This window comes from Cucumis melo, chromosome 3 (genome assembly GCF_025177605.1).
Source record: "Cucumis melo cultivar AY chromosome 3, USDA_Cmelo_AY_1.0, whole genome shotgun sequence".
In the NCBI taxonomy this organism is placed as follows: Eukaryota; Viridiplantae; Streptophyta; class Magnoliopsida; order Cucurbitales; family Cucurbitaceae; genus Cucumis; species Cucumis melo.
In genome coordinates, this window is record NC_066859.1 from 19195095 (window position 1) to 19206029 (window position 10935).

General features: G+C 31.7%; 1 long non-coding RNA gene across 1 annotated transcript; it reads left to right on the top strand.

Moving 5' to 3' along the window:
* Positions 1 to 7045: 7045 nt before the first annotated feature.
* On the top strand, positions 7046 to 8581 carry LOC103498370 (uncharacterized). The gene is made up of 4 exons (XR_007819779.1): positions 7046 to 7113; positions 7230 to 7275; positions 7871 to 8020; positions 8433 to 8581. It is a non-coding gene; the product is annotated as an uncharacterized LOC103498370 (long non-coding RNA).
* The last annotated feature ends 2354 nt before the right edge of the window (positions 8582 to 10935 follow it).

A 10935-nucleotide genomic window follows, 5' to 3' on the forward strand; every position in this document is an offset into this window, starting at 1 on the left:
CTTCTCTTTTAAAGGTGACAACCTCTCGGCGCCAAATACCCACACTTGTTCTTCTTTCAGGACACAAGTGATGGAAGTTATTTCGTCAAGGTGGAGTTTGTCTCCAAACTCCCCCTTGCGCACATTAGTCATAGCCTTGCTACTTGCTCTCTTGAGTATTTGTTGATATACACTGGTCAAGTGATGACTATAGTTCAACTAACGCGATAAGCTTTACAAGCTAAACTTCTTATCAAGAACTTATCACAAACTTAAACTACAAATAACACATTAACAAATGAATAGTAAATGAATGCTGAATTGAAAATGTATAAACATACAATGTATTAAAAAATATAGGCCTTAAGCCACTGTATAATGTGAATATATACATTACAAAGAAGTATCAAAATGGAAAGTAAAGAGAATGACTTTACAAGTTAGGGGAAAGGAAGGATGAAATCTTCTCTTCTCTGACTCTACGCCTTCACTTACAGACTGACCGGAGATGAAGAAGAATGACTTTTACAGACAACGGAGGGCTACTCCTTTCCGCCACTCTCTAGGATTTGGTCGATCCATTCAATCCCTTTTAAAGCCGGTCACTTTACTTGGTAGGGAATGAGTCCTTTTATAGGCAACTTTCGACGGGAAACTTCTATTCTTCTGATTATACCAGTACCGATTGCAGTCTTATCAAGTCACACCAACTCCAACTACCATTTTTGTCTTCTAGTGAACCTTCCTTGCGTGATGACGTAGTTCCTCGTCTAGAAATTGTACTTGCAAGACGGGTTCTTCTCTCGTAATGCTTTGATGCGCTACTCTGTGATTCACTGTTCTTCTTTTCTTATTAATCTTGTGTTAAAATACTAAAAACAAGGTAAAACAGGTATGGAGATTTATGTAAAATGTATTTCCTAATAGTTATGAATTTGCAATGGAAGCTACGCTTTTTGACACATTTACTACGCGTTTTGGTTCTATTATTCTACCTAAAAGGCTATAACAACTTGTATTTCTACAAGTTATCACGTATTCTATAAAGACACGGCCATAAGCTCTACTTGATAGTTTTCTTCTTTTATGATAAGGTATTATAACATAGGCTAAACAACCTCAAGTTTTGAGATAAGACAGGTTTGGTGTTTTATTCTTAAGGACTTCGTATGCTGAAGTTTTATTGTTTAATTTAGGAATCCTATTAAGGACATAAGTAACAATCTTTATTATTTTACCCCATAAGATGGTATTACTCCTAAATCAAGTAAGATAGCAACTACTAACTCGGTTAGAGTTATATTTTTCCTTTCAGCTTTTCCATTCATTTTAAGAGAATAGGGAATAGTTTTTTTTCTTGTGTATTATTCATTTTGAGTTATAAAACTCATTAAAAGCAACTAAATTATATTCAGTTCCTTTATCATTACGAAGTCTTTTAATTCTTTTATTAAATTGATTATATATTTTGGTTACAAACACCTTAAACATGTCAAAGGCATCACTTTTATTTTTAAGCAGATAAATAAAAGTAAAGTTAGAACAGTCATCTATAAAGATTATAAAATACCTTCTACTATTCCTAGTTAACATACCATCAAATTCACATAAATCATAATGAATTAATTCTAGAGGTTCAGTTACCTAGTTACAGATTTATGTGAAGTTTTAGTTATCTTTGCTTTACTACAACATGTACATTTTTCAAATTTATGCAAAGATAACTTAGGAACAAGATTAACCTACTCATGTTGCTAATTAGTCTTTATTAACATGACAAAGTCTAGCATGCCAAATATTAAAGTTAGACAACTTGTCAGCAAAAGACATTTTCTTATTCATTTCCAAATTTAATTTAAACATTCCATCAGTTGCATAACTCTTCCCCACAAATACATTATTTTTTGTTAAGGTAAAAAGATATGATCCTATTATTTGAGTGAAGTCTGCTTTGTTGAGGAGATATCCTGAGATCATGTTCTTTCAAATTTCAAGAGTGTGCATAACTTCTTTCAGCACAAGCGTCTTGCCAAATGTGAATTTTCATTTCACTTCTCCAATATCTGCCACTTTGGTTATGTGGTAATCCCTCAGAAGGATATTCTTATCCTTAGTTTCGTTATATTTTTCTAAATAAACTAAAATCATGACAGACATGGTATGATGCACCAGTGTCTAGCCACCAACCTTCAGGCCCCCTCAATCAATTTTATTTCTGTCACCATAGCTACTAATTCCTCTTTTACTAGGTTCGCCTGTACAGCAGAACGATTCCCGTTTCTACAATTTCTAGCTAAATGTTCAGGTTTATTATAATTATAACAAGCAATTTTATTGTACTTCTGGAATGGAGTTTCTAAGAGTTCTTTTTTTTTTTGGGACCTTTGTTTTAAACTTTCATTTTGTATCCTTTTGGTTTCAGGCCGACTTCAGTATAGTAGTGAGATTTCTTTCTGGGAACAGCTTTCGCCTTCTCTTTTTTATTATGCTTTCAGACCTCCTCCTCAATCCTTAGCCTTCCAAGGAGAACTCCTTCGTCTTATACCTTAGAGTATTCTTAAAATCCTTCCATAGTGAAGGTAGCTTGTCAATAATAAGAGCAACTTGGAATTGTTCATCAAGTGGCATACTTTCGCTGATTATCTCATGTGCAATCTTCTGTATCCCATGTGATTGAGCCTCCACAGACCTGTCGTCAGTCATTTGATACCGTAAGTATCTGCTTATTGCGTACTTCTTGGATCAAGCTTCCTCAGTGTCATACTTCTTCTGTAACGCATCCCACACTTCTTTCGCAGTAGACATGGTACTGTAATAATCATATAATTCATTAGTAAGACCATTTAAAATTAAGTTCTTATGAAGAAATTAAGTTCTTATGATGAAGTTTGTCACTTTCCATGCGGTAAGATTCTTAATCTTCTCCTCCGTTGGATTGGATTATGGGACCTTTGGTTTTTCAGTGAGTACAGGTGGCAGCAACTTTCTTCAATGTAAGAAAGAATAACATCTTTTGCTTCCAATGCTTAAAGTGTGCTCCATCAAAATGAAATGGGCAGTTGAGATCGGAAGACATCAAATCGCTCTGGAATGATCCAGCCATCGTAGCAAAATGAATCGTCTTAAAATTGTTGGAACACATTGGGAGTATCGCCTAGACAGAATGCCTAGACAGAGCGCGTGCTTTCTCGCCTTGTATATTGCCTAGTATATTGGTATCTCGCTTGATATATTGTTATCTCGCCTGAACAAAACCCATTCTTTAGTTAGCTCGCCTACTGGTCAAATCGCCTAATGTACTCACCTGGTCAAAATGTCTACTGCAAAACGAAAACAAGTTAAAATAAAATGATGAGTCACGGATCTCGCTCTTTTGTGCAAACAAATTTTTATCGCTCCGTCATCCCCAAGATAGAATAGTTGTGTTTCGTCGATCAGAATTGCATAAAAATCAATCAAAACACCAACAATCAAATAGACACTCTTATGCTCGTATACTGAAACAAAGAAATTCTTGGCATAGAGCCCAATAGGCGGAGAGAGACAAGAGAGAATTTGGAGAGAGAAATTGTTTTGTGTTTATTGTTGTGAAATGAGAAGAAAATTAATTTTAGCAAAAATTATATTATATTATTCTTAGCCTCGGCTTGCCCAACTAACTGACCAGATGGCGACACACATGTGGAGATATCGGTAAACCTATTTTTGCCTATCTCCTCTCGCCCTTCTAAAACTTGGGTGCCCCTTGGGGTTCAAATCCATAGATGAAAGTATGGATACTTAAAGCATTTTCACATTCTATCTTAATAACGTGGAAATGCTATTTTGGTATAAAATATTAATATAAATTTTTCATTCAACAAAATGGTTGTTCAAGTTGGTTCTCTTTGTGTGGCAACGGTGCTTTGCCAATAGCAACCAATGAAGGACATTGATAAAATATTGAAAAAAGAGAGAGTTGGAGTGAGTTGTTAAAATATACCAACTCAACTCTATCAACATTTAAATCGGTGGGCCAAATAATGGGTTGGTATCCAACTCAACTTATATTGGTGAACCAAACATCCCTTAACTAATTAGTTTAAGCTAGAATTAACTTGAATCATGCCAATGATCTGGTGAGCTTGAATTTGTGCAATTAAGCACATTTTAACATTAAATTTCCTAGAAAGAACATCATTCAGGCTAAGGAAGATGGAAATCCCACAGCAAATTAGATTAGGAATTGTCTTAATCTCCTTTTTGAAGAAAATATGTCTAATTATAATGTTCAACTTTGTAATTTAATTAAATATGGAATACATTACCTGATAAGGAAACCATAATTTATTTAAATCATAAATCTATAATCTAATTTAATGAAGAATAATTTTTGGTTGCTTTTAAATATAAAATCAACCAAAATATATATAAATAGTAAAATATCTATGAAATTTTTACTACATTCATAAATATTTTAAGTAATTTTGTTATTTAAAATAAATTTTCAATATCTTTTTCGTCTCAAATATTTTCTTTTCTTTTTAACTCCAATACTGGTTAGTTTTGTGAGCTTTCAATCATATAAGGTGGGTTAGTTTTATGAGCTTTCAATCATATAAGGTGGGTTGATGATATCAAACTTATATGTGATATATGATTGTGTTTTAATTTTTTTCTTGAATAGTTTATCATCATAAAATGGAGAGACCGTTAGCTTCATGAGCTTTCAATCATATGATGTGTTTTGTTGAAACAAACTTCTAATTACAACTAATTATTTTCTTAAGAAAAGAGGATAGAGGTTTATGTTCGCACTTTATAAATAAATAAACCAAAACTATCTTTCAACCATATTTTTCAAAATATAAAACTTTCCTAGGATGAGATAAGGAGGCCAAGATGTTGACTTTAGCAAAGTCATGAAACGAACATACTGTGGTTTATTTATTTAAAATAATTGGAAAAAGAAAACTTTTTTTTTCAAGGAAAAAGAAAACTTTTTTTTTTTCAAGGAAAAAGAAAGTTTATGGAATCCAATTTTCTTTTATGTTTGTTATTATTTAAGTAAATATTTATAGATCATTACAACAGACTCTCTTGACGTTTTTAAACTGTCAAGAATTATTATTCTTGACATTTTAAAACCGTCATTGAAGTCAACATAAAAAAGTTGAAGTTCTTAATGGTTGATAAAAATGACAAGAATAGTAAAATGAAAAACAAGTTAACTTCAAATCTTGACATCCCAAGATATTGATTCTCATCCTAGGAACCCTAATATCAACATCATGAATATTCTAAGTTTCATCGTTTAGAAAGTTTACTTTTGAAAGTATTGGATCAAATACTAAAGATAAATCTAAATATATTATCTGAACATCCTAATATAGAAGAAATATTTTAAAGATCAATCTTAGATATTTTTAAAAATCAAACAATAAGAGTATGAAAACAACATTGACAAAAAAAATGAAAGAAACACAAAAACCTAAAGATTGAACGTATAAAGCAAATACATAGGTCTAATATGTGTGAGAGACTTCACAAAATTTAAAATATGTACCTACAAATCAAATGCATAAAACGTGGACTATAATTAATATTCAAACAACTATCATAAAACCTAAGCACACTAGTATATTAAATAAAAAGGCAAGAAAAAATACAAATACAAATCCTGCATTTGGAAAGAAATGAAATTACTAGTCACAATACTCGCTTACGTGTTCTTTGTTGCTTGGGAACTAGCAAGACTCTTAAGTTGAGAGTGATATATCATAGCATTTGTGCTGAAATTATGCTAAAATTAAAGTACAGAATCCTAGCCCTTCTCGAACGTCGCTCAATGCTTCATAATAGAATGGAAGTGTTGCAAAGTTCAACTCAATGCTATGAGAGATATTGTTAACCCTACGAGAAATTGACAATTTTCTGATAGCTGAAATTACTGAAAAATGTATCAAAATGCATCAGAAAAGAAACAGAACTCCCAATGCCATTTTGTTCATCTTAAATGCCATTTCCAACGGCGTACTATTGAACATTAGGAATACCTCACAACACTCGACGAGCATGGTACACTGTTGGGAGAACTTAACTCCCGACGGCTTCAAAACACCATTGGGAGTTAGAGACCACCCTTGACAGGTGCTTAGATTGCCAGTTATCGCCTGACAACCCACCTTATCGAGGGAGTGCTTGAATTTCCAATGGGGTCGTCGAGAATAGTTTCTTCAGTTTCTTTTTTTGTTGAAATTATTGTTTTTTTACAGTCACATGAATCGTTTCTTTTTCAGTTTTTTTATCAAAAATTCAAAAGAATATTGTCAAACCAATCAATATATATTAAATAACAAAATTGGAACACAAAAGTAGATGTTTGCAAAATTAAAATATATTTTGTAACAAAAACTAAAAAAAAGTTTATATAATGGTCTACAAAGTTCTTTTGAATTAATAAATACTTTTAAAAAAAATGTCATTTTCAAATGTTACCTTCGAACAACTCTTTATCTACGATTACATCAAGTAAATCACATTGTTACATTCAAAAGGTTGCTTGTTCTTCTAAGTAGAGCATTTTTGTCTTCTATGAATATGCTTTGGTGTATCTTTTAAATTGATGTTATTAGGTAGAGGGAATTAAAAACAGGTAGATTTTGTGGGGACTTATATGAAATTAAGTTAAATTTATTTAGTTATTATTATTAGTAGTTGAATACAATTAAATCATTATCTATAAATATTTGTTCTAAAGTTAGATCTAAGATTTATAAAAAACTTATGATATAAAAAACTCTATCCTGTAATCATTTCATTTTATATTTCTTGTTTTTCTAAAATTGAGTTTACAAGGAGGAATTGTCATGAATAGTTACCGAATGAAAATATTTAAAGCAGGGCTTAGTTATTTTTTAGGGCCAGTTGGAAAAGTAGGGGAATTTTGAGAAAAAAAAAATTAAGGATAAGAGGTTGTTTTTAAACATATTAAAAACTGTATTTAAGGTATTTCCTTTAATCTGGTTGGGGTCATGGTGTATCTTTTATAGTATTAATTTAATAAATTTTAGTTGTTGTTGTATGCAGGTCATGATGAGATTGTTCAGTCCACATAAAACAACACTAATGTTTGTCATACGTGATAAAACAAGGGTATGTTAATATTTCCTGGGTAGTTTATATCTTGAGTTGTTGTAGAAAAACCATATGTTGCAAGCTTTTAATTTTCTAATTTTCTTTATTGCTTTTGTTATTTTTTCTGTATGTAGATACCATTGGAAAATTTAGAGCCTGTTCTTAGAGGATGTACATAAGGTAAATTATTGGTGCTCTTAAATATTGTAATGCTCAGAAAGTGCTATTTTGTTCTTATTTGAATTCCTCCATATTTGTTATGTAATGGTTAGAGAGTAGTATTTTTGTAGATAATTATTGTTGACATATTTTGTCTATTATTATGTTGGAAATTAGGTTGTAAATTTGAGACAGAGATTCTTCCATTCTATTGCCCTAGGAGGACTGGTTGAGGTTGGAAGAAGAAGTACAGTCCTGTCCAAACAAACTGATTACATTTGTTGCCTTTTCTCCCGACTGTAAATCAACTGATTGCATTAATAGATGAGCGAGGTTTCATTGGGGTTCAAATTTCAAACCAAACAAACTTAAATTGTTGGTCAAGTGTAGATCTCTTTCTTTTTTAGAAACAAACAAGCGTAAATAAGTGTTTGGTGTGAAATGCATATTTGTTTCTATAATTCTTTTGTAAATGAGAACAATTCCTTAAAATGTGTTTGGTGTGAAATGCATATTTGTTTATGCAATTCTAAAGATTAAATGATGCTTCAAATGAATTGTTGGTTGTTCATTGTGTATTTTGTGTTGATATTTTTGTTATGAAATGCAATGGTAGGAAAGGGGAAGGCCTTTAATAACACTAGAGAGAAGCATAGAGTGAAGCAATCGATTAAGGTGCCCACGATTAGTAACAAGCTAGCAGATATGATGATTATTCATGGAGGAAATATGGCCAAAAGCCAATCAAGGGTTCTCCATACCCAAGGTATATAAATATGATTGCTTTACTTTTCAGCTTATTGTGTTGATGTTGCTTATTTCTTTATAGATTGATATTGGTTTTCATAATAATGTTATGTAAAAAAATGTTGATTATTCATTTGGCGGGAAATATTATGAGCTAATCAATTACAAGAATTCATAGGTTGTCCCATAAAATGGTTTTTTTTTTTTTTTTTATTTGGAAAAAGGATTGTATATGATTGTATCTATGGAATATTTCTAATATTAGATTGAAGAGATTTAGGAAAGCCTGATGGATGGGGTAGACTGAAGAGAGTTATGTGGATTGGGGTGTGGATATAAAATCTTGAGAACTTTTCATCCTTCTTGCAATTTTAGTGCTTCAAACAACTTTGTTATTCTATATAAATGGTTTATTTGGATATTGTTTGTAGATAATTGAAGTCATATCGGGTTAAAAGTTAAGTGATTGTGCAGAGATGGCTAAGCGACCGTTGAAAATTGAAGACTGAGAAGGCGTTTAGGATTTTTAATTATTTAATTCTTGTATTAGGATCTTTTTTCATGTACTGTTGTAGAATGTATATATAAATATAATATTAAGATTTTATTTTGTGTATTCAAATGTAAAAGACAAATATTGTAGTTTCTAAAATAATATGAATTTCATTGATTTCTTGGCGTATGAAAAACATATTTATCTACATTAACCCAATGTCGGTCTATAGGACAATAATGTAACAATTAAATAAAAATAAATTTGTAAAAATGAATCCCAAAACTAGGCTTTAATGTTGGTTTTAAACCGACATCAGAGTTCAACCGACATTAAAGGGCTTCAATAACACTATCAAAGATGTCAGTTGAAAACTGACAAACCGACATTAAAGAGGCCTTTAATGTCGTTTTTAAACCGACATTAAAGGCCTTTAATAACGCTTACAAAGATGTCGGTTGTCAAGTGACATTAAAGGTCAGATTTCTTCTAGTGGCCTTCATTCTCTAACAAATAAAGTCAAGCAAAAAATGCACAACTCCCTCCATCAATAGAGCTAATAAAGCAAAATCATTCACCCATCAATAACATGTTAATCAAACATCACACCTCTCAACACAACAAGTCAAGTAAAACGTTCACCCACACCTCAACACAACAAAGTAAGAAAAGTTCACCCACCCCTCAACACAACAAAATTAAGAAAAATTCACCCCTAAACAACATGTTAATCATACAACTCATTCCTCAATGAAGCATACTAATTGATCATACAATCCACCCCTCCAACACAACAAATTAAGAAAAGTTCTCCCACCCCTCAACACAACAATGTTAAGAAAAGTTCACTCACCCCTAAACAACAACATATTAAGCAAACAACCCACCTCTGAACACACCCCATAACAAAACATACTAATCATACAACCCACCCCTCAACAAAATATACTAATCATACCACCCACCCCTCGACACAGTAAATTAAGAAAAGTTCTCCCACCCCTCAACACAAGAATGCTAGAAAAGTTTACTCGCCCCTAAACAACAACATATTAAGCAAACAACCCACCCCTCAACACAACATATTGAGCAAACTCATCCACCCAACTAAAGGCTACAATAACTATAAGATAGCCAACACCAATCCTCATGGTACAAATATTTTGAAATAAAGCTACCATAACGCTCGTCGTCTCTCTAGGCCTTAGGTGACTATCGGCTGCTATATTCTCATACTCCCCTTCTTTTTTATTTCACACATAAAAACTAAAAGAAGATTAAAGAAGATGTGTATATTTTCAAAATTGCCATTGAGGCATAATTACCATTCTGCCCTCAACTTAAAAAACTCATTTTAAACCTCTTAAATAATTTGTCAAGCAAAATATTAGACAAGTAGAGATTTGAAGAATACGTACCTAAATTCATTGTCTCTTTGAGCTCGTGTCGTTTCTTTGATCATTTTTTTCATTTCTTCCATTTATCTTGCATGCATCTCTAACATTCTTCTTTGTTATTCTATTTCTCTAGTATGCTACTCTATCATACGTCTTTGCGCGATTTCAAGTCTTTTGATATGCATTGACAGTATGAGGGAGATATTTCATATGTTAATAGATGTTGCTCCACACTCTCTAATGACCCTCACATTGAGTTCATACAATTCTTGTATGGACATATTGTTCGTTTGGAATCATTTATTTGAAACTTTGTCACCTCTAAAAATAGGAAAACTTCTTCTCTATACTTAAGCGAAAATTTATTTCTAAGTTTAATCAACTCCTTGTTCATCCTTAATAATAATAGTTTTTCGAGAATTCAACCCAAGTTATTACCTATATTATTTAGTTAAATGATTAACAATTGATTGTGGTTATTAATTAAATGCTTATGGATGAACAAGGTGGGCCGGGATACCATCTTAAGCTTATAGAAAAACACTACTTATTAAAATTAAATCAAGTTTCATGCTAGATATTGTACAACAAGTGATGCAATCTTTAGGCTTAAACTGTTGAAAATAATTCCATTTCAAAGACCATCACTTTCTAGATCGAAGCTCAAACCTATAAAATAAATTAGTACAATTAAGCAACACCCTAAAATAAAATAACCTCAAATATTAACTTAGCAAAATCAAGGATTATTCTCTCTTCAATCAATCCCAAAAAAAACTTCAATCAACACACACAAAAAAAAAAAAAAAAAAAAAAAAACTCTCAATCAATGCCGAAACAACTTAAATCAACAAAAAAAACTTCAAATCAACAAGAAAAAACAACTTCAATCAATACAAAAACAACTCCAAATCAACCAAAAACAACTTCAATCGAGAATAAAAACAACTTCCTCTATATAACTATAACTTCAATCAACCCAAAAACAACTTTCCTTGACACAAAAACAACTCCTATCAACATAAAACAACTTCAATTAACCTA